The sequence below is a fragment of the Leptodactylus fuscus genome, unplaced genomic scaffold, assembly GCF_031893055.1.
Source record: "Leptodactylus fuscus isolate aLepFus1 unplaced genomic scaffold, aLepFus1.hap2 HAP2_SCAFFOLD_134, whole genome shotgun sequence".
Classification (NCBI taxonomy): Eukaryota; Metazoa; Chordata; class Amphibia; order Anura; family Leptodactylidae; genus Leptodactylus; species Leptodactylus fuscus.
Window position 1 is genome coordinate 58,953 of NW_027440156.1, and position 23,719 is coordinate 82,671.

The following is a 23,719-nucleotide window of genomic DNA, read 5'->3' on the forward strand; positions in this document are numbered from 1 at the left end:
CGCTGCGGAATGTGTTGGCGCTATATAAATATGATGTATTGTTATCATTGTAATTTTTGGTAATTGTTTTTTCTTTTGTCCAAATTTATTTATTTTCATTTTGGTTTCTTCATTTTGTTTCAGATTTTCCTGCTGACTTGAAAACTTTTTTTCCGTGGAAGAGAATGGAGTATTAAAATTTCTGAGGCAAGCAAGAGAAATTGCTTTGCACTTGTACCTGGATTTTGCACAACTTGATGCTACTGCTACTGCTATTACTGCTGCTGTTGTTGTCGTCCTCCTCCTCTTCTTCTTATTTCGCAGTGCTTGTTGCCCTCTTGTGGCTGCCTGCTTGCTCCGGAGACAGACTGACATGCAGGCAGGGTTTATGCAGATTTGCAGCAAGCGCTGTGCATCGCTGAGTGACAGTAGTGGCAACTGGATTTGATCTGTTTCGCTGTACAAGAGGAACATTCTTCGTACGGTTTCGGAAATTTTCTCTGTCTAGCATTTTTTGGACTTGCTTTGATGACGACAAAAATGTACCAAGCAGACAGCGATGTGCTGAGAAGTGTAGAGGTGGGGCCGTGGGCCCTACTGTGATGCCAAACGCATTGGCTATCACCCTGTTCACCTTTTGGTGCAGACCTCACACACCATGACAGATCGGTACACTATCCACAGCCAGCTGGAGCACCTCCAGTCCAAATATATTGGCACTGGTCACGCAGATACCACCAAGTGGGAATGGCTGGTGAATCAGCACCGAGACTCCTACTGCTCTTACATGGGCCACTTTGACCTGCTGAACTACTTTGCTGTAGCTGAGAACGAGAGCAAGGCCCGTGTGCGCTTCAATTTGATGGAGAAGATGCTCCAGCCGTGCGGGCCTCCGGTGGACAAACCTGACGAGTCTTAGAGCCAGAGCCATCCTTCTTCTTCTTCTCCCTGCTTGCTTTCCTATTCCCCCCACTCACTCTCTTCTTGTGGGGGCCCCAATTTTGTGATGTAATGTATTCCTTTTCTATTTTTTGGGAATTAAACCGTAGAAGCTGTGTTTCGAGGAAAAGCAAACAAACTCTTCGTGAAGTACGTTTTAGTGGGTGTGGTCTAATGCAGAGGCGGGCCTGATGCAGATTTGCCTGCTGCGAAGGCAGTGCACTGCCGAGTCCTTGCCGCCAAAGTTCTACTATCACCTGTGGTCACTTTCCTGTAGTGATTAACCATTGATTGGCTGACTGTGGTAATGCTGTGCACCTGTGTTTCTTGCCTGGGTGTGAGAGTTGCTGACCAGGTTGCTAGCTGTTCTTCCTTCTCCTTTGGCAGTGCACGTTGCTTCCGGGGGGCGCCGCTCGGGTGCGTCCAATTTTTGGGTTATCGCTTCTCGGCCTTTTGGCTAAGATCAAGTGTAGTATCTGTTCTTATCAGTTTAATATCTGATACGTCCCCTATCTGGGGACCATATATTAAATGGATTTTTGGAACAGGGAGATGGAAATAGAGCTTGCTCTGTCCACTCCACGCATTGACCTGGTATTGCAGTATCTCCAGGACCGGTGCACCCCTCTTAATTTGGTTGAAAAATAGAAAAAGAATTTCTTTTTTCCTTCTGCTGCTTGCTTGCTGGCATTTCAATGTCTTGCAACAAATCAGAAGAATTAGATGAGAAATCCTATTTGTATTTCCGAATTTTATTTATTTTTTTTGGTTCAATAATTTTGTGTCACCCCTTCTACCTCTTAGATTGTCAGCTCTTGCGAGCAGGGCCCTCAGTTTCTGCATTGTGTGAAATGACTAGTTTTGTAATGTATATTGTTGTCTGTAAATTAACCTGACAAATTGTACAGCGCTGCGGAATGTGTTGGCGCTATATAAATATGATGTATTGTTATCATTGTAATTTTTGGTAATTGTTTTTTCTTTTGTCCAAATTTATTTATTTTCATTTTGGTTTCTTCATTTTGTTTCAGATTTTCCTGCTGACTTGAAAACTTTTTTTCCGTGGAAGAGAATGGAGTATTAAAATTTCTGAGGCAAGCAAGAGAAATTGCTTTGCACTTGTACCTGGATTTTGCACAACTTGATGCTACTGCTACTGCTATTACTGCTGCTGTTGTTGTCGTCCTCCTCCTCTTCTTCTTATTTCGCAGTGCTTGTTGCCCTCTTGTGGCTGCCTGCTTGCTCCGGAGACAGACTGACATGCAGGCAGGGTTTATGCAGATTTGCAGCAAGCGCTGTGCATCGCTGAGTGACAGTAGTGGCAACTGGATTTGATCTGTTTCGCTGTACAAGAGGAACATTCTTCGTACGGTTTCGGAAATTTTCTCTGTCTAGCATTTTTTGGACTTGCTTTGATGACGACAAAAATGTACCAAGCAGACAGCGATGTGCTGAGAAGTGTAGAGGTGGGGCCGTGGGCCCTACTGTGATGCCAAACGCATTGGCTATCACCCTGTTCACCTTTTGGTGCAGACCTCACACACCATGACAGATCGGTACACTATCCACAGCCAGCTGGAGCACCTCCAGTCCAAATATATTGGCACTGGTCACGCAGATACCACCAAGTGGGAATGGCTGGTGAATCAGCACCGAGACTCCTACTGCTCTTACATGGGCCACTTTGACCTGCTGAACTACTTTGCTGTAGCTGAGAACGAGAGCAAGGCCCGTGTGCGCTTCAATTTGATGGAGAAGATGCTCCAGCCGTGCGGGCCTCCGGTGGACAAACCTGACGAGTCTTAGAGCCAGAGCCATCCTTCTTCTTCTTCTCCCTGCTTGCTTTCCTATTCCCCCCACTCACTCTCTTCTTGTGGGGGCCCCAATTTTGTGATGTAATGTATTCCTTTTCTATTTTTTGGGAATTAAACCGTAGAAGCTGTGTTTCGAGGAAAAGCAAACAAACTCTTCGTGAAGTACGTTTTAGTGGGTGTGGTCTAATGCAGAGGCGGGCCTGATGCAGATTTGCCTGCTGCGAAGGCAGTGCACTGCCGAGTCCTTGCCGCCAAAGTTCTACTATCACCTGTGGTCACTTTCCTGTAGTGATTAACCATTGATTGGCTGACTGTGGTAATGCTGTGCACCTGTGTTTCTTGCCTGGGTGTGAGAGTTGCTGACCAGGTTGCTAGCTGTTCTTCCTTCTCCTTTGGCAGTGCACGTTGCTTCCGGGGGGCGCCGCTCGGGTGCGTCCAATTTTTGGGTTATCGCTTCTCGGCCTTTTGGCTAAGATCAAGTGTAGTATCTGTTCTTATCAGTTTAATATCTGATACGTCCCCTATCTGGGGACCATATATTAAATGGATTTTTGGAACAGGGAGATGGAAATAGAGCTTGCTCTGTCCACTCCACGCATTGACCTGGTATTGCAGTATCTCCAGGACCGGTGCACCCCTCTTAATTTGGTTGAAAAATAGAAAAAGAATTTCTTTTTTCCTTCTGCTGCTTGCTTGCTGGCATTTCAATGTCTTGCAACAAATCAGAAGAATTAGATGAGAAATCCTATTTGTATTTCCGAATTTTATTTATTTTTTTTGGTTCAATAATTTTGTGTCACCCCTTCTACCTCTTAGATTGTCAGCTCTTGCGAGCAGGGCCCTCAGTTTCTGCATTGTGTGAAATGACTAGTTTTGTAATGTATATTGTTGTCTGTAAATTAACCTGACAAATTGTACAGCGCTGCGGAATGTGTTGGCGCTATATAAATATGATGTATTGTTATCATTGTAATTTTTGGTAATTGTTTTTTCTTTTGTCCAAATTTATTTATTTTCATTTTGGTTTCTTCATTTTGTTTCAGATTTTCCTGCTGACTTGAAAACTTTTTTTCCGTGGAAGAGAATGGAGTATTAAAATTTCTGAGGCAAGCAAGAGAAATTGCTTTGCACTTGTACCTGGATTTTGCACAACTTGATGCTACTGCTACTGCTATTACTGCTGCTGTTGTTGTCGTCCTCCTCCTCTTCTTCTTATTTCGCAGTGCTTGTTGCCCTCTTGTGGCTGCCTGCTTGCTCCGGAGACAGACTGACATGCAGGCAGGGTTTATGCAGATTTGCAGCAAGCGCTGTGCATCGCTGAGTGACAGTAGTGGCAACTGGATTTGATCTGTTTCGCTGTACAAGAGGAACATTCTTCGTACGGTTTCGGAAATTTTCTCTGTCTAGCATTTTTTGGACTTGCTTTGATGACGACAAAAATGTACCAAGCAGACAGCGATGTGCTGAGAAGTGTAGAGGTGGGGCCGTGGGCCCTACTGTGATGCCAAACGCATTGGCTATCACCCTGTTCACCTTTTGGTGCAGACCTCACACACCATGACAGATCGGTACACTATCCACAGCCAGCTGGAGCACCTCCAGTCCAAATATATTGGCACTGGTCACGCAGATACCACCAAGTGGGAATGGCTGGTGAATCAGCACCGAGACTCCTACTGCTCTTACATGGGCCACTTTGACCTGCTGAACTACTTTGCTGTAGCTGAGAACGAGAGCAAGGCCCGTGTGCGCTTCAATTTGATGGAGAAGATGCTCCAGCCGTGCGGGCCTCCGGTGGACAAACCTGACGAGTCTTAGAGCCAGAGCCATCCTTCTTCTTCTTCTCCCTGCTTGCTTTCCTATTCCCCCCACTCACTCTCTTCTTGTGGGGGCCCCAATTTTGTGATGTAATGTATTCCTTTTCTATTTTTTGGGAATTAAACCGTAGAAGCTGTGTTTCGAGGAAAAGCAAACAAACTCTTCGTGAAGTACGTTTTAGTGGGTGTGGTCTAATGCAGAGGCGGGCCTGATGCAGATTTGCCTGCTGCGAAGGCAGTGCACTGCCGAGTCCTTGCCGCCAAAGTTCTACTATCACCTGTGGTCACTTTCCTGTAGTGATTAACCATTGATTGGCTGACTGTGGTAATGCTGTGCACCTGTGTTTCTTGCCTGGGTGTGAGAGTTGCTGACCAGGTTGCTAGCTGTTCTTCCTTCTCCTTTGGCAGTGCACGTTGCTTCCGGGGGGCGCCGCTCGGGTGCGTCCAATTTTTGGGTTATCGCTTCTCGGCCTTTTGGCTAAGATCAAGTGTAGTATCTGTTCTTATCAGTTTAATATCTGATACGTCCCCTATCTGGGGACCATATATTAAATGGATTTTTGGAACAGGGAGATGGAAATAGAGCTTGCTCTGTCCACTCCACGCATTGACCTGGTATTGCAGTATCTCCAGGACCGGTGCACCCCTCTTAATTTGGTTGAAAAATAGAAAAAGAATTTCTTTTTTCCTTCTGCTGCTTGCTTGCTGGCATTTCAATGTCTTGCAACAAATCAGAAGAATTAGATGAGAAATCCTATTTGTATTTCCGAATTTTATTTATTTTTTTTGGTTCAATAATTTTGTGTCACCCCTTCTACCTCTTAGATTGTCAGCTCTTGCGAGCAGGGCCCTCAGTTTCTGCATTGTGTGAAATGACTAGTTTTGTAATGTATATTGTTGTCTGTAAATTAACCTGACAAATTGTACAGCGCTGCGGAATGTGTTGGCGCTATATAAATATGATGTATTGTTATCATTGTAATTTTTGGTAATTGTTTTTTCTTTTGTCCAAATTTATTTATTTTCATTTTGGTTTCTTCATTTTGTTTCAGATTTTCCTGCTGACTTGAAAACTTTTTTTCCGTGGAAGAGAATGGAGTATTAAAATTTCTGAGGCAAGCAAGAGAAATTGCTTTGCACTTGTACCTGGATTTTGCACAACTTGATGCTACTGCTACTGCTATTACTGCTGCTGTTGTTGTCGTCCTCCTCCTCTTCTTCTTATTTCGCAGTGCTTGTTGCCCTCTTGTGGCTGCCTGCTTGCTCCGGAGACAGACTGACATGCAGGCAGGGTTTATGCAGATTTGCAGCAAGCGCTGTGCATCGCTGAGTGACAGTAGTGGCAACTGGATTTGATCTGTTTCGCTGTACAAGAGGAACATTCTTCGTACGGTTTCGGAAATTTTCTCTGTCTAGCATTTTTTGGACTTGCTTTGATGACGACAAAAATGTACCAAGCAGACAGCGATGTGCTGAGAAGTGTAGAGGTGGGGCCGTGGGCCCTACTGTGATGCCAAACGCATTGGCTATCACCCTGTTCACCTTTTGGTGCAGACCTCACACACCATGACAGATCGGTACACTATCCACAGCCAGCTGGAGCACCTCCAGTCCAAATATATTGGCACTGGTCACGCAGATACCACCAAGTGGGAATGGCTGGTGAATCAGCACCGAGACTCCTACTGCTCTTACATGGGCCACTTTGACCTGCTGAACTACTTTGCTGTAGCTGAGAACGAGAGCAAGGCCCGTGTGCGCTTCAATTTGATGGAGAAGATGCTCCAGCCGTGCGGGCCTCCGGTGGACAAACCTGACGAGTCTTAGAGCCAGAGCCATCCTTCTTCTTCTTCTCCCTGCTTGCTTTCCTATTCCCCCCACTCACTCTCTTCTTGTGGGGGCCCCAATTTTGTGATGTAATGTATTCCTTTTCTATTTTTTGGGAATTAAACCGTAGAAGCTGTGTTTCGAGGAAAAGCAAACAAACTCTTCGTGAAGTACGTTTTAGTGGGTGTGGTCTAATGCAGAGGCGGGCCTGATGCAGATTTGCCTGCTGCGAAGGCAGTGCACTGCCGAGTCCTTGCCGCCAAAGTTCTACTATCACCTGTGGTCACTTTCCTGTAGTGATTAACCATTGATTGGCTGACTGTGGTAATGCTGTGCACCTGTGTTTCTTGCCTGGGTGTGAGAGTTGCTGACCAGGTTGCTAGCTGTTCTTCCTTCTCCTTTGGCAGTGCACGTTGCTTCCGGGGGGCGCCGCTCGGGTGCGTCCAATTTTTGGGTTATCGCTTCTCGGCCTTTTGGCTAAGATCAAGTGTAGCATACATTCTGCTCAGTGTTTGTGTGCTGCCAAGGATCTTAGCCGGAGGTGCCCCGGGTACCCTCTACTCGGCCCGGTAGGAAAAGTCAGGTTTATAGCCTGGCTGGAACTACCTGCTGCTATTGGGTTTGAGGCTTAGTCCCGGGGCAACGAGAAGCGATCACCTGGAGAATCTATTGAGACTCCTAGGGTCTGATTATTTACAGATCAAAGATCTACAATGGATCTAAGACGGAAGAAGTTCTGCCTGAGGTTCTTCCTTAAGAAGGATGCCGCTAGAGCTGATGACTGGTCGGAGATGTCGGTGGTGAGGATACTGGAGGATCGTTTGATGGTTCGGAGGGAGGATGTCCTGGCCATGCAATGGAACGCCACCAAGAGGTCTTGCGATGTCACCTTCACTTCGGAGCAACTGTGTTCGGAGGCCTTCCTCGGATGGTACGGAGGCGGGACCACTGGAGTCAGGGACCGAGTGAGCTGCTTGACTTCCTTGCACGGGGGCTGGAAATCGCTGGTCGTGTCTATGGATGACCCTTTTGTGAGTGCTGCGGACATTATGGGCTTTTTGAGACTTCATGTGCCTATGTGCAGGTTCAAGAAGGACTTATTGAACCAAGCTGGTTATTGGACTGGTAAAAGACGTTTTTCCGTATGGATTGAGGAGAAAGACATGGACTTATTTAACGGAGCAATCCAGTTTGATGGTAAGACTGGGTTTGCCTTTTGGGAGGACTTAAAGGGGAAATTCCCCAGGAAAACGGAAAAAAAAGAGACTTTGTTGCCAGATGAAGGAAATTCCATGGACAAAATAGAGACTGGGAGTGTTTTTTCAGAGTCTGTTATTTCTGATGCTTCCTTTACAGATTTAACTCCTGTCCGTGATGAGATGCAGGAACCCGGTAATAATAAATGTAAAAAAATGATATGTATGGAACAAGAATTTAAATGTGAACTAGTAGTAGAAAAAGTGATAGAGAAGGAGCCAATTATGTGTAATGCAGAAATAACAGTAGAAGGGAAAGATAGAATAAGGATAGTGAAGGTGAGGGAAAAAAGAGAAGTTAGTTGTATGGAGCCTAGAGAGAAGGTATTTACAAAAAAATGGGTAGGAGAAGCAAGTAAGTTAAAGAAGGGTATGGGTAATTATGGACACTGTAGGTATGTAGTAGTTAAATCTTTCCATGAAGGTCATTACAAATTTTTTGAGAAATACATAAGTGATCGTTATGCTAGAGATGTGTTAGAAAAACGTACTTTAAATGAGGATGAAATGGATGTGTTATTTATGATGGCCCTGGAGGGAGGATGCCCTGCGCCAATATCCCCAACGTATGAAAATGGTAAATATAGGAAAAATAGAGAACTGTATGATAAAATACAAGAAATAAAAGAACTAAGGGAGAAAGAAATGGAAAAAATGGTAAAATACTGTTAAATATTGTGAAAAACTGTGAGATGTACAGATGTTTTTTGTTGTTGTTCATTTGTGTGTTGTATGTGTAGTAATATGGAAAATTGAGAAATAGTGTTTTTTCATTGTTATTTTGTTATGTTTAATAAAAAATGGCCCTTAGTGGCTAGTAAATCAAAAAAAAATCTGTTCTTATCAGTTTAATATCTGATACGTCCCCTATCTGGGGACCATATATTAAATGGATTTTTGGAACAGGGAGATGGAAATAGAGCTTGCTCTGTCCACTCCACGCATTGACCTGGTATTGCAGTATCTCCAGGACCGGTGCACCCCTCTTAATTTGGTTGAAAAATAGAAAAAGAATTTCTTTTTTCCTTCTGCTGCTTGCTTGCTGGCATTTCAATGTCTTGCAACAAATCAGAAGAATTAGATGAGAAATCCTATTTGTATTTCCGAATTTTATTTATTTTTTTTGGTTCAATAATTTTGTGTCACCCCTTCTACCTCTTAGATTGTCAGCTCTTGCGAGCAGGGCCCTCAGTTTCTGCATTGTGTGAAATGACTAGTTTTGTAATGTATATTGTTGTCTGTAAATTAACCTGACAAATTGTACAGCGCTGCGGAATGTGTTGGCGCTATATAAATATGATGTATTGTTATCATTGTAATTTTTGGTAATTGTTTTTTCTTTTGTCCAAATTTATTTATTTTCATTTTGGTTTCTTCATTTTGTTTCAGATTTTCCTGCTGACTTGAAAACTTTTTTTCCGTGGAAGAGAATGGAGTATTAAAATTTCTGAGGCAAGCAAGAGAAATTGCTTTGCACTTGTACCTGGATTTTGCACAACTTGATGCTACTGCTACTGCTATTACTGCTGCTGTTGTTGTCGTCCTCCTCCTCTTCTTCTTATTTCGCAGTGCTTGTTGCCCTCTTGTGGCTGCCTGCTTGCTCCGGAGACAGACTGACATGCAGGCAGGGTTTATGCAGATTTGCAGCAAGCGCTGTGCATCGCTGAGTGACAGTAGTGGCAACTGGATTTGATCTGTTTCGCTGTACAAGAGGAACATTCTTCGTACGGTTTCGGAAATTTTCTCTGTCTAGCATTTTTTGGACTTGCTTTGATGACGACAAAAATGTACCAAGCAGACAGCGATGTGCTGAGAAGTGTAGAGGTGGGGCCGTGGGCCCTACTGTGATGCCAAACGCATTGGCTATCACCCTGTTCACCTTTTGGTGCAGACCTCACACACCATGACAGATCGGTACACTATCCACAGCCAGCTGGAGCACCTCCAGTCCAAATATATTGGCACTGGTCACGCAGATACCACCAAGTGGGAATGGCTGGTGAATCAGCACCGAGACTCCTACTGCTCTTACATGGGCCACTTTGACCTGCTGAACTACTTTGCTGTAGCTGAGAACGAGAGCAAGGCCCGTGTGCGCTTCAATTTGATGGAGAAGATGCTCCAGCCGTGCGGGCCTCCGGTGGACAAACCTGACGAGTCTTAGAGCCAGAGCCATCCTTCTTCTTCTTCTCCCTGCTTGCTTTCCTATTCCCCCCACTCACTCTCTTCTTGTGGGGGCCCCAATTTTGTGATGTAATGTATTCCTTTTCTATTTTTTGGGAATTAAACCGTAGAAGCTGTGTTTCGAGGAAAAGCAAACAAACTCTTCGTGAAGTACGTTTTAGTGGGTGTGGTCTAATGCAGAGGCGGGCCTGATGCAGATTTGCCTGCTGCGAAGGCAGTGCACTGCCGAGTCCTTGCCGCCAAAGTTCTACTATCACCTGTGGTCACTTTCCTGTAGTGATTAACCATTGATTGGCTGACTGTGGTAATGCTGTGCACCTGTGTTTCTTGCCTGGGTGTGAGAGTTGCTGACCAGGTTGCTAGCTGTTCTTCCTTCTCCTTTGGCAGTGCACGTTGCTTCCGGGGGGCGCCGCTCGGGTGCGTCCAATTTTTGGGTTATCGCTTCTCGGCCTTTTGGCTAAGATCAAGTGTAGCATACATTCTGCTCAGTGTTTGTGTGCTGCCAAGGATCTTAGCCGGAGGTGCCCCGGGTACCCTCTACTCGGCCCGGTAGGAAAAGTCAGGTTTATAGCCTGGCTGGAACTACCTGCTGCTATTGGGTTTGAGGCTTAGTCCCGGGGCAACGAGAAGCGATCACCTGGAGAATCTATTGAGACTCCTAGGGTCTGATTATTTACAGATCAAAGATCTACAATGGATCTAAGACGGAAGAAGTTCTGCCTGAGGTTCTTCCTTAAGAAGGATGCCGCTAGAGCTGATGACTGGTCGGAGATGTCGGTGGTGAGGATACTGGAGGATCGTTTGATGGTTCGGAGGGAGGATGTCCTGGCCATGCAATGGAACGCCACCAAGAGGTCTTGCGATGTCACCTTCACTTCGGAGCAACTGTGTTCGGAGGCCTTCCTCGGATGGTACGGAGGCGGGACCACTGGAGTCAGGGACCGAGTGAGCTGCTTGACTTCCTTGCACGGGGGCTGGAAATCGCTGGTCGTGTCTATGGATGACCCTTTTGTGAGTGCTGCGGACATTATGGGCTTTTTGAGACTTCATGTGCCTATGTGCAGGTTCAAGAAGGACTTATTGAACCAAGCTGGTTATTGGACTGGTAAAAGACGTTTTTCCGTATGGATTGAGGAGAAAGACATGGACTTATTTAACGGAGCAATCCAGTTTGATGGTAAGACTGGGTTTGCCTTTTGGGAGGACTTAAAGGGGAAATTCCCCAGGAAAACGGAAAAAAAAGAGACTTTGTTGCCAGATGAAGGAAATTCCATGGACAAAATAGAGACTGGGAGTGTTTTTTCAGAGTCTGTTATTTCTGATGCTTCCTTTACAGATTTAACTCCTGTCCGTGATGAGATGCAGGAACCCGGTAATAATAAATGTAAAAAAATGATATGTATGGAACAAGAATTTAAATGTGAACTAGTAGTAGAAAAAGTGATAGAGAAGGAGCCAATTATGTGTAATGCAGAAATAACAGTAGAAGGGAAAGATAGAATAAGGATAGTGAAGGTGAGGGAAAAAAGAGAAGTTAGTTGTATGGAGCCTAGAGAGAAGGTATTTACAAAAAAATGGGTAGGAGAAGCAAGTAAGTTAAAGAAGGGTATGGGTAATTATGGACACTGTAGGTATGTAGTAGTTAAATCTTTCCATGAAGGTCATTACAAATTTTTTGAGAAATACATAAGTGATCGTTATGCTAGAGATGTGTTAGAAAAACGTACTTTAAATGAGGATGAAATGGATGTGTTATTTATGATGGCCCTGGAGGGAGGATGCCCTGCGCCAATATCCCCAACGTATGAAAATGGTAAATATAGGAAAAATAGAGAACTGTATGATAAAATACAAGAAATAAAAGAACTAAGGGAGAAAGAAATGGAAAAAATGGTAAAATACTGTTAAATATTGTGAAAAACTGTGAGATGTACAGATGTTTTTTGTTGTTGTTCATTTGTGTGTTGTATGTGTAGTAATATGGAAAATTGAGAAATAGTGTTTTTTCATTGTTATTTTGTTATGTTTAATAAAAAATGGCCCTTAGTGGCTAGTAAATCAAAAAAAAATCTGTTCTTATCAGTTTAATATCTGATACGTCCCCTATCTGGGGACCATATATTAAATGGATTTTTGGAACAGGGAGATGGAAATAGAGCTTGCTCTGTCCACTCCACGCATTGACCTGGTATTGCAGTATCTCCAGGACCGGTGCACCCCTCTTAATTTGGTTGAAAAATAGAAAAAGAATTTCTTTTTTCCTTCTGCTGCTTGCTTGCTGGCATTTCAATGTCTTGCAACAAATCAGAAGAATTAGATGAGAAATCCTATTTGTATTTCCGAATTTTATTTATTTTTTTTGGTTCAATAATTTTGTGTCACCCCTTCTACCTCTTAGATTGTCAGCTCTTGCGAGCAGGGCCCTCAGTTTCTGCATTGTGTGAAATGACTAGTTTTGTAATGTATATTGTTGTCTGTAAATTAACCTGACAAATTGTACAGCGCTGCGGAATGTGTTGGCGCTATATAAATATGATGTATTGTTATCATTGTAATTTTTGGTAATTGTTTTTTCTTTTGTCCAAATTTATTTATTTTCATTTTGGTTTCTTCATTTTGTTTCAGATTTTCCTGCTGACTTGAAAACTTTTTTTCCGTGGAAGAGAATGGAGTATTAAAATTTCTGAGGCAAGCAAGAGAAATTGCTTTGCACTTGTACCTGGATTTTGCACAACTTGATGCTACTGCTACTGCTATTACTGCTGCTGTTGTTGTCGTCCTCCTCCTCTTCTTCTTATTTCGCAGTGCTTGTTGCCCTCTTGTGGCTGCCTGCTTGCTCCGGAGACAGACTGACATGCAGGCAGGGTTTATGCAGATTTGCAGCAAGCGCTGTGCATCGCTGAGTGACAGTAGTGGCAACTGGATTTGATCTGTTTCGCTGTACAAGAGGAACATTCTTCGTACGGTTTCGGAAATTTTCTCTGTCTAGCATTTTTTGGACTTGCTTTGATGACGACAAAAATGTACCAAGCAGACAGCGATGTGCTGAGAAGTGTAGAGGTGGGGCCGTGGGCCCTACTGTGATGCCAAACGCATTGGCTATCACCCTGTTCACCTTTTGGTGCAGACCTCACACACCATGACAGATCGGTACACTATCCACAGCCAGCTGGAGCACCTCCAGTCCAAATATATTGGCACTGGTCACGCAGATACCACCAAGTGGGAATGGCTGGTGAATCAGCACCGAGACTCCTACTGCTCTTACATGGGCCACTTTGACCTGCTGAACTACTTTGCTGTAGCTGAGAACGAGAGCAAGGCCCGTGTGCGCTTCAATTTGATGGAGAAGATGCTCCAGCCGTGCGGGCCTCCGGTGGACAAACCTGACGAGTCTTAGAGCCAGAGCCATCCTTCTTCTTCTTCTCCCTGCTTGCTTTCCTATTCCCCCCCCCCACTCACTCACTCACTCACTCACTCACTCACTCACTCACTCACTCACTCTCTTCTTGTGGGGGCCCCAATTTTGTGATGTAATGTATTCCTTTTCTATTTTTTGGGAATGAAACCGTAGAAGCTGTGTTTGGAGGAAAAGCAAACCAACTCCTCGTGAAGTACGTTTTAGTGGGTGTGGTCTAATGGAGAGGCGGGCCTGATGCAGATTTGCCTGCTGCGAAGGCAGTGCACTGCCGAGTCCTTGCCGCCAAAGTTCTACTATCACCTGTGGTCACTTTCCTGTAGTGATTAACCATTGATTGGCTGACTGTGGTAATGCTGTGCACCTGTGTTTCTTGCCTGGGTGTGAGAGTTGCTGACCAGGTTGCTAGCTGTTCTTCCTTCTCCTTTGGCAGTGCACGTTGCTTCCGGGGGGCGCCGCTCGGGTGCGTCCAATTTTTGGGTTATCGCTTCTCGGCCTTTTGGCTAAGATCAAGTGTAGTCCTGGTGCTGTTTAGTGTATCAGGGCTGCCAAAGATCTTAGCCGGAGGTGCCCCGGGTACCCTCTACTCTGCCTGGTAGGGAAGGTCAGGTTCATAGCCTGGCTGGAACTACCTGCTGCTATTGGGTTTGAGGCTTAGTCCCGGGGCAACGAGGAGCGATCACCTGGAGAATCTACTGAGGCTCGCAGGTTCTGAGCTAAATACCGCTTGACTAATACGGTTTTTCTTGTCTTTTGACATGGAGCTGAGAAGGAAGAAGTTCTGCCTGAGGTTCTTCCTTAAGAAAGATGCCGCTAAAGCCGATGACTGGTCGGAGATGTCGGTGGTGAGGATTCTGGAGGATTGCCTGATGGTGCGGAAAGAGGACGTCCTGGCCATGCAATGGAACGCCACCAAGAGGTCTTGCGATGTCACCTTCACTTCGGAGCAACTGTGTTCGGAGGCCTTCCTCAGATGGTACGGGGGCGGGACCACTGGAGTCAGGGACCGAGTGAGCTGCTTGACTTCCTTGCACGGTGGCTGGAAATCGCTGGTCGTTTCAATGGATGATCCTTTTGTGGATGCAGCGGGCATTATGGATTATATGAGACTTTATGTGCCTATGTGCAGGTTCAAAAAGGACTTATTGAACCAAGCCGGATATTGGACTGGCAAAAGACGTTTTTCAGTCTGGATAGAGGAAAAGGACATGGACATATTTAATGGAGCAATCCAGTTTGGCGGTAAGACTGGTTTTGCCTTTTGGGAGGACTTTAAGGGGAAATCCCCTAAGAAAAAGGAGAAAGAGACTGTGTTGCCGGAGGAGGAAAATTTCCTGGACAAGACAGAGACTGAGAGTGTCTTTTCGGAGACTGTTATTTCTGATATTTCTTTTGCAGATTTAACTCCTGTTCGTGATGGTTTGCAGGAGCCTGGTAATCAAAAATGTAAAAAAATGATGATATGTATGGAACAAGTAAAAGAATGTGAATTGATATTGGAAGAGGTGGTAGAGAAGGAATTAATTGTAGAAAATGTAAAAGTGACTGAGAGTAAGGTTCTGAAGGTGGGAACAAAGGAAAAGATGTTAGTTAATGTTAAAGACTTTAAAAATAGTAAAGAGGGAGGGGATTATGTAAGAGGGAGGTTTCCTGAAATAAAAGAATCAATAGGTAACTATGAGGATTTTATAAGGGAATTAAAGGAAGTATTCCTTAAAGATAAGGAAGAGTTTATCAAAAGATATATTTTTCTTGATTTTTTGAAACAGTATTTTTTGGGGGTAGATTTGCAAGACTGGGCACAGGGAGCGGTGGAGGCCTTGGTCATGTTTGCAGTAGTGAATGGTTATTTGAGAGATAAGGGATAAAAACTGGGAAATAAAGGAATAGAGATGAGAAATGTAAATTAAGGTGGATAAGGTTATTCTATGTGATGTATTTGTATGTCTTGTGTTTATGTGTGTAAACTAAGTTGGAAATACTGATGATGATGCGTGTTTTTGTAATTTTGTATAAAAAGAAAGTTGAAGATATGTGTATTGTTTATATGTATTGTAAATATTTTGTTTAATAAAATGCTACCCATTGTGGTAGACTTCAACTTAAAAAAAAAATCTGTTCTTATCAGTTTAATATCTGATACGTCCCCTATCTGGGGACCATATATTAAATGGATTTTTGGAACAGGGAGATGGAAATAGAGCTTGCTCTGTCCACTCCACGCATTGACCTGGTATTGCAGTATCTCCAGGACCGGTGCACCCCTCTTAATTTGGTTGAAAAATAGAAAAAGAATTTCTTTTTTCCTTCTGCTGCTTGCTTGCTGGCATTTCAATGTCTTGCAACAAATCAGAAGAATTAGATGAGAAATCCTATTTGTATTTCCGAATTTTATTTATTTTTTTTGGTTCAATAATTTTGTGTCACCCCTTCTACCTCTTAGATTGTCAGCTCTTGCGAGCAGGGCCCTCAGTTTCTGCATTGTGTGAAATGACTAGTTTTGTAATGTATATTGTTGTCTGTAAATTAACCTGACAAATTGTACAGCGCTGCGGAATGTGTTGGCGCTATATAAATATGATGTATTGTTATCATTGTAATTTTTGGTAATTGTTTTTTCTTTTGTCCAAATTTATTTATTTTCATTTTGGTTTCTTCATTTTGTTTCAGATTTTCCTGCTGACTTGAAAACTTTTTTTCCGTGGAAGAGAATGGAGTATTAAAATTTCTGAGGCAAGCAAGAGAAATTGCTTTGCACTTGTACCTGGATTTTGCACAACTTGATGCTACTGCTACTGCTATTACTGCTGCTGTTGTTGTCGTCCTCCTCCTCTTCTTCTTATTTCGCAGTGCTTGTTGCCCTCTTGTGGCTGCCTGCTTGCTCCGGAGACAGACTGACATGCAGGCAGGGTTTATGCAGATTTGCAGCAAGCGCTGTGCATCGCTGAGTGACAGTAGTGGCAACTGGATTTGATCTGTTTCGCTGTACAAGAGGAACATTCTTCGTACGGTTTCGGAAATTTTCTCTGTCTAGCATTTTTTGGACTTGCTTTGATGACGACAAAAATGTACCAAGCAGACAGCGATGTGCTGAGAAGTGTAGAGGTGGGGCCGTGGGCCCTACTGTGATGCCAAACGCATTGGCTATCACCCTGTTCACCTTTTGGTGCAGACCTCACACACCATGACAGATCGGTACACTATCCACAGCCAGCTGGAGCACCTCCAGTCCAAATATATTGGCACTGGTCACGCAGATACCACCAAGTGGGAATGGCTGGTGAATCAGCACCGAGACTCCTACTGCTCTTACATGGGCCACTTTGACCTGCTGAACTACTTTGCTGTAGCTGAGAACGAGAGCAAGGCCCGTGTGCGCTTCAATTTGATGGAGAAGATGCTCCAGCCGTGCGGGCCTCCGGTGGACAAACCTGACGAGTCTTAGAGCCAGAGCCATCCTTCTTCTTCTTCTCCCTGCTTGCTTTCCTATTCCCCCCACTCACTCTCTTCTTGTGGGGGCCCCAATTTTGTGATGTAATGTATTCCTTTTCTATTTTTTGGGAATTAAACCGTAGAAGCTGTGTTTCGAGGAAAAGCAAACAAACTCTTCGTGAAGTACGTTTTAGTGGGTGTGGTCTAATGCAGAGGCGGGCCTGATGCAGATTTGCCTGCTGCGAAGGCAGTGCACTGCCGAGTCCTTGCCGCCAAAGTTCTACTATCACCTGTGGTCACTTTCCTGTAGTGATTAACCATTGATTGGCTGACTGTGGTAATGCTGTGCACCTGTGTTTCTTGCCTGGGTGTGAGAGTTGCTGACCAGGTTGCTAGCTGTTCTTCCTTCTCCTTTGGCAGTGCACGTTGCTTCCGGGGGGCGCCGCTCGGGTGCGTCCAATTTTTGGGTTATCGCTTCTCGGCCTTTTGGCTAAGATCAAGTGTAGTATCTGTTCTTATCAGTTTAATATCTGATACGTCCCCTATCTGGGGACCATATATTAAATGGATTTTTGGAACAGGGAGATGGAAATAGAGCTTGCTCTGTCCACTCCACGCATTGACCTGGTATTGCAGTATCTCCAGGACCGGTGCACCCCTCTTAATTTGGTTGAAAAATAGAAAAAGAATTTCTTTTTTCCTTCTGCTGCTTGCTTGCTGGCATTTCAATGTCTTGCAACAAATCAGAAGAATTAGATGAGAAATCCTATTTGTATTTCCGAATTTTATTTATTTTTTTTGGTTCAATAATTTTGTGTCACCCCTTCTACCTCTTAGATTGTCAGCTCTTGCGAGCAGGGCCCTCAGTTTCTGCATTGTGTGAAATGACTAGTTTTGTAATGTATATTGTTGTCTGTAAATTAACCTGACAAATTGTACAGCGCTGCGGAATGTGTTGGCGCTATATAAATATGATGTATTGTTATCATTGTAATTTTTGGTAATTGTTTTTTCTTTTGTCCAAATTTATTTATTTTCATTTTGGTTTCTTCATTTTGTTTCAGATTTTCCTGCTGACTTGAAAACTTTTTTTCCGTGGAAGAGAATGGAGTATTAAAATTTCTGAGGCAAGCAAGAGAAATTGCTTTGCACTTGTACCTGGATTTTGCACAACTTGATGCTACTGCTACTGCTATTACTGCTGCTGTTGTTGTCGTCCTCCTCCTCTTCTTCTTATTTCGCAGTGCTTGTTGCCCTCTTGTGGCTGCCTGCTTGCTCCGGAGACAGACTGACATGCAGGCAGGGTTTATGCAGATTTGCAGCAAGCGCTGTGCATCGCTGAGTGACAGTAGTGGCAACTGGATTTGATCTGTTTCGCTGTACAAGAGGAACATTCTTCGTACGGTTTCGGAAATTTTCTCTGTCTAGCATTTTTTGGACTTGCTTTGATGACGACAAAAATGTACCAAGCAGACAGCGATGTGCTGAGAAGTGTAGAGGTGGGGCCGTGGGCCCTACTGTGATGCCAAACGCATTGGCTATCACCCTGTTCACCTTTTGGTGCAGACCTCACACACCATGACAGATCGGTACACTATCCACAGCCAGCTGGAGCACCTCCAGTCCAAATATATTGGCACTGGTCACGCAGATACCACCAAGTGGGAATGGCTGGTGAATCAGCACCGAGACTCCTACTGCTCTTACATGGGCCACTTTGACCTGCTGAACTACTTTGCTGTAGCTGAGAACGAGAGCAAGGCCCGTGTGCGCTTCAATTTGATGGAGAAGATGCTCCAGCCGTGCGGGCCTCCGGTGGACAAACCTGACGAGTCTTAGAGCCAGAGCCATCCTTCTTCTTCTTCTCCCTGCTTGCTTTCCTATTCCCCCCACTCACTCTCTTCTTGTGGGGGCCCCAATTTTGTGATGTAATGTATTCCTTTTCTATTTTTTGGGAATTAAACCGTAGAAGCTGTGTTTCGAGGAAAAGCAAACAAACTCTTCGTGAAGTACGTTTTAGTGGGTGTGGTCTAATGCAGAGGCGGGCCTGATGCAGATTTGCCTGCTGCGAAGGCAGTGCACTGCCGAGTCCTTGCCGCCAAAGTTCTACTATCACCTGTGGTCACTTTCCTGTAGTGATTAACCATTGATTGGCTGACTGTGGTAATGCTGTGCACCTGTGTTTCTTGCCTGGGTGTGAGAGTTGCTGACCAGGTTGCTAGCTGTTCTTCCTTCTCCTTTGGCAGTGCACGTTGCTTCCGGGGGGCGCCGCTCGGGTGCGTCCAATTTTTGGGTTATCGCTTCTCGGCCTTTTGGCTAAGATCAAGTGTAGTATCTGTTCTTATCAGTTTAATATCTGATACGTCCCCTATCTGGGGACCATATATTAAATGGATTTTTGGAACAGGGAGATGGAAATAGAGCTTGCTCTGTCCACTCCACGCATTGACCTGGTATTGCAGTATCTCCAGGACCGGTGCACCCCTCTTAATTTGGTTGAAAAATAGAAAAAGAATTTCTTTTTTCCTTCTGCTGCTTGCTTGCTGGCATTTCAATGTCTTGCAACAAATCAGAAGAATTAGATGAGAAATCCTATTTGTATTTCCGAATTTTATTTATTTTTTTTGGTTCAATAATTTTGTGTCACCCCTTCTACCTCTTAGATTGTCAGCTCTTGCGAGCAGGGCCCTCAGTTTCTGCATTGTGTGAAATGACTAGTTTTGTAATGTATATTGTTGTCTGTAAATTAACCTGACAAATTGTACAGCGCTGCGGAATGTGTTGGCGCTATATAAATATGATGTATTGTTATCATTGTAATTTTTGGTAATTGTTTTTTCTTTTGTCCAAATTTATTTATTTTCATTTTGGTTTCTTCATTTTGTTTCAGATTTTCCTGCTGACTTGAAAACTTTTTTTCCGTGGAAGAGAATGGAGTATTAAAATTTCTGAGGCAAGCAAGAGAAATTGCTTTGCACTTGTACCTGGATTTTGCACAACTTGATGCTACTGCTACTGCTATTACTGCTGCTGTTGTTGTCGTCCTCCTCCTCTTCTTCTTATTTCGCAGTGCTTGTTGCCCTCTTGTGGCTGCCTGCTTGCTCCGGAGACAGACTGACATGCAGGCAGGGTTTATGCAGATTTGCAGCAAGCGCTGTGCATCGCTGAGTGACAGTAGTGGCAACTGGATTTGATCTGTTTCGCTGTACAAGAGGAACATTCTTCGTACGGTTTCGGAAATTTTCTCTGTCTAGCATTTTTTGGACTTGCTTTGATGACGACAAAAATGTACCAAGCAGACAGCGATGTGCTGAGAAGTGTAGAGGTGGGGCCGTGGGCCCTACTGTGATGCCAAACGCATTGGCTATCACCCTGTTCACCTTTTGGTGCAGACCTCACACACCATGACAGATCGGTACACTATCCACAGCCAGCTGGAGCACCTCCAGTCCAAATATATTGGCACTGGTCACGCAGATACCACCAAGTGGGAATGGCTGGTGAATCAGCACCGAGACTCCTACTGCTCTTACATGGGCCACTTTGACCTGCTGAACTACTTTGCTGTAGCTGAGAACGAGAGCAAGGCCCGTGTGCGCTTCAATTTGATGGAGAAGATGCTCCAGCCGTGCGGGCCTCCGGTGGACAAACCTGACGAGTCTTAGAGCCAGAGCCATCCTTCTTCTTCTTCTCCCTGCTTGCTTTCCTATTCCCCCCACTCACTCTCTTCTTGTGGGGGCCCCAATTTTGTGATGTAATGTATTCCTTTTCTATTTTTTGGGAATTAAACCGTAGAAGCTGTGTTTCGAGGAAAAGCAAACAAACTCTTCGTGAAGTACGTTTTAGTGGGTGTGGTCTAATGCAGAGGCGGGCCTGATGCAGATTTGCCTGCTGCGAAGGCAGTGCACTGCCGAGTCCTTGCCGCCAAAGTTCTACTATCACCTGTGGTCACTTTCCTGTAGTGATTAACCATTGATTGGCTGACTGTGGTAATGCTGTGCACCTGTGTTTCTTGCCTGGGTGTGAGAGTTGCTGACCAGGTTGCTAGCTGTTCTTCCTTCTCCTTTGGCAGTGCACGTTGCTTCCGGGGGGCGCCGCTCGGGTGCGTCCAATTTTTGGGTTATCGCTTCTCGGCCTTTTGGCACGATCTGGGTGTTGGATTGTGATTCATTTCTCTTTCCCATCTTGGTCGTGTTGAGAGGTGCTGGGGTACCCCCCTCTCGGTCTTCCCGAGTGTCTGGCATCCAAATTTCTTCTGGACTGCTGGCCTCGGGTTGCTACTATAGGGAGGGGGCTTAGTCCCCAGCAACGGGTGGCGATCCCCCCCGGCCTGGGCACGGAGGAATCTGTGTCTAGGTGCAGCCTCGGTGTTGCGTTTTTTGCGAATTAGGTGTTGATATCTGCGTTCAGATGTCATCATCTGGAGATATAGATCCCGTCCCCGAGTGGGCGAGGATCCCTCGAACCCTTAGGATCTACTTCCTGAAGGGGACCCAGGCCAAAGAGCATGGGTTGAAAACTATCGTGGAGGTCGTTTTGGGGAAGCTGCTGCACGTAGCAGTAAATGACATCGTCTGCCTGCAAGACTACCCAAAGCGAGGAGTTTATGATGTGACCTTAAAGTCGGGAACCATCCTGGAGAGTGCCATGAACTTCGCTAACATCGAAAAAGATAAGTTGGCTAACTTAAAGATAAAAGTGATTAGGCACGAACAGGATGTAGGCAAGGTCGTAACAGTGAAACTATACTCACCATTTATTTCAGAGACAGATCTGATAAGATTTATGAAATACCACTTTAATAGTGTTAAACTTGTAAATAAAATAGTCAATGAATATAAGATTTGGAATTGCAAGTGGAAGTTTATAGCGGATGTAAGGCGAGATGCGGCAGGCAATATGAAATTACCACCAGCCCGTTTTAAACTTGGTTCCATAAATGGTGAGATATTCTTTAATGGGATGCCGGATTTTTGTAGGGACTGCGGGGTGTATGGCCACACAAGAGGTACTTGCGGCGTTAAATGCCGAAATTGTGGGAGTAAGGAACACTATGTAAGAGAGTGTAAAAAACCAAAGAAATGTACCTTTTGTCAGCTTCCAGGTCATCTCTTCAAGCAGTGCCCGAACAAAGGTTTGGAGGAAGAGGCAGAAACAGAGCGGCCTGAAGAAGAAATGGAGGTTCCAGAGGCACCCCCACAACCCCCATTGGTGGAGCCAGGCTGCCCAAGAGGGGAGGAGCAAGAAGAATCACCAGGTGAGAAGCCAGTTCCAAAGATGCCAGATGAAGTGGAACCACAAGTAACCCTCGAATCAATGGCCCCCAAAGAAAGCCAGAAGCCAAAGAAGGACAAAACAATCAAGCGTGGTCAGAGAGGTAATCATGGGAAGTCTTCTAGAGAAGAATTGGTAAATTCCTCACGAAACCTGGGTTCCCCCTTAAGCAGTGCGGACGAACTTTCGGACGTGGAGGAGGGTCGCCATAAGAAAGGTAAAATGGAGGAAATGAAGGCAGAGGAGGAAGGAGAGGAAGGGATGGACACCTCGGAGGGATCCGGGGTGGTCCCGACCTCGAAAACTCCCTCCCGGCCTGTCCAGGTCGGGGGGGAGAGTACTGACTCCCTGCCAGATCCTGAGGGTTCTATCCCGTGTGCACAGCCCCCTCCTGTAGACAGGTTCTCTGATAAAGAGGGCCCGAGGGAGGTGGCAGATGTGATTGGCGACCCTCCGGAGCCCCCTGACCCACCTGGGGGGCCTCCGGAGGACCAGAATGGTCAAATTGGGGGGACCCAGGGCTACCTGTACCCCTACGGTGACGCAGCGGACTTCTTTGGGTTCGTTGGCGGTGAAGTTTTGAGTGAATGCTCCTCCCCTGCGTCCTTGCAGTCGGTATTGGACGAAGGTGAAGATTTCGGGCAGCCTCAGTTCCATTGATGGGTGGTAAGCTGTTCTTAACATGTATTGCATTAAGTTATTGTTTTAACTTAGTGTTGGACTCTCTCTTGCAACTTTCCAAATGGCGGACCTCCATGGAGTCTCCTTCAATGTGAGGGGTGCAAAGTCGAAAGTACGAAGGGCCGCTCTGTTTCACTATCTTTCCAGCCTGGCAGCCTCAGTCCTCTTCCTCCAAGAATGTGGCATCCCTCACGCCACCTCGTACAAGAAGTATGAAAGGGATTGGAAGCTCGGGCCCTCCGTCTGGTCGGGATCCAACGAAAACCGGGCTTCCGGCGTGGCAATCCTTTTTCGAGGTGACGTTTTAATTGATTTTACTCAAGAGATCCTTCCAGGACGAGTTTTATTGGTCAAAGCTTTTATTAACGGTTTTAAGTGGCAATTTTTAAATATTTATGCATCCCCTGACAAGAATGAGCGTGCAAAGATGTTGGAAATTTTACCTTTATTTATTAACGCTTCAGAACCTTTAATCATTGCAGGGGATTTTAATTGTGTTTTAAGGGGTGAACGCCGGCTGACAGATAGTTCCTCCAGGAACTATGACAAGACCTCCGGCATGCTGAAGGATATCATCATAGACAATGGACTGATAGATGCATATAAGACTTGTAATGTGGGCATGCCGGAGGAAGCCGGCGTTACATGGAGCAACGCAACCTGCAGCTCTAGAATAGATTTTACCCTTTTATCACAATGTCTATTGCCTTTATCGTGTGAAGTTTTACCAAATGTTTTATCCGATCATAGAGTTTTAAGTTTTAAAGTTAAAATTCTTAATAACGCTTTTAAAGGTCGGAAGTCCTGGAAGTTGAATGTCTCTATTTTAGACGATCCACAGGTTTGTAAAGATTTTATTGAATTTTATTCTAGATGCAGGCGGTCCAGAGGGTCTGAAGCGCCCACCAGTAAATGGTGGGAGAGAATGAAAATTAAAATTAAACATTTTTTTATCAAAGCAAGTATCCAAAAATCTAAAGAGAGGTATGCTGCTTATCAGACCCTCAACGACCGCCTGCAGACCCTGTACAAATTAAGGGACGGAGGGCTAGACGTCACCCCACATATACAATCACTCAAAGATGAAATTGATAAGTA

The 23,719-nt window shown here is 44.9% G+C and overlaps 6 non-coding genes and 2 pseudogenes across 6 annotated transcripts; all 8 read left to right on the plus strand.

Annotated features, from left to right (window-relative positions):
- Window positions 1-1,355: 1,355 nt before the first annotated feature.
- LOC142187165 (U2 spliceosomal RNA) lies at window positions 1,356-1,546 on the plus strand. Its single transcript, XR_012712508.1, has one exon. It is a non-coding gene; the product is annotated as a U2 spliceosomal RNA (small nuclear RNA).
- Window positions 1,547-3,181: 1,635 nt separating this feature from the next.
- LOC142187166 (U2 spliceosomal RNA) lies at window positions 3,182-3,372 on the plus strand. The gene has a single exon (XR_012712509.1). It is a non-coding gene; the product is annotated as a U2 spliceosomal RNA (small nuclear RNA).
- A 1,635-nt stretch (window positions 3,373-5,007) lies between these two features.
- On the plus strand, window positions 5,008-5,198 carry LOC142187167 (U2 spliceosomal RNA). Its single transcript, XR_012712510.1, has one exon. It is a non-coding gene; the product is annotated as a U2 spliceosomal RNA (small nuclear RNA).
- Window positions 5,199-8,404: 3,206 nt separating this feature from the next.
- Window positions 8,405-8,618, plus strand: LOC142187128 (U2 spliceosomal RNA; annotated as a pseudogene).
- Window positions 8,619-11,824: 3,206 nt separating this feature from the next.
- On the plus strand, window positions 11,825-12,038 carry LOC142187130 (U2 spliceosomal RNA; annotated as a pseudogene).
- Window positions 12,039-15,312: 3,274 nt separating this feature from the next.
- LOC142187133 (U2 spliceosomal RNA) lies at window positions 15,313-15,501 on the plus strand. Its single transcript, XR_012712493.1, has one exon. It is a non-coding gene; the product is annotated as a U2 spliceosomal RNA (small nuclear RNA).
- Window positions 15,502-17,136: 1,635 nt separating this feature from the next.
- On the plus strand, window positions 17,137-17,327 carry LOC142187168 (U2 spliceosomal RNA). Its single transcript, XR_012712511.1, has one exon. It is a non-coding gene; the product is annotated as a U2 spliceosomal RNA (small nuclear RNA).
- Window positions 17,328-18,962: 1,635 nt separating this feature from the next.
- LOC142187169 (U2 spliceosomal RNA) lies at window positions 18,963-19,153 on the plus strand. The gene has a single exon (XR_012712512.1). It is a non-coding gene; the product is annotated as a U2 spliceosomal RNA (small nuclear RNA).
- Window positions 19,154-23,719: the final 4,566 nt, after the last annotated feature.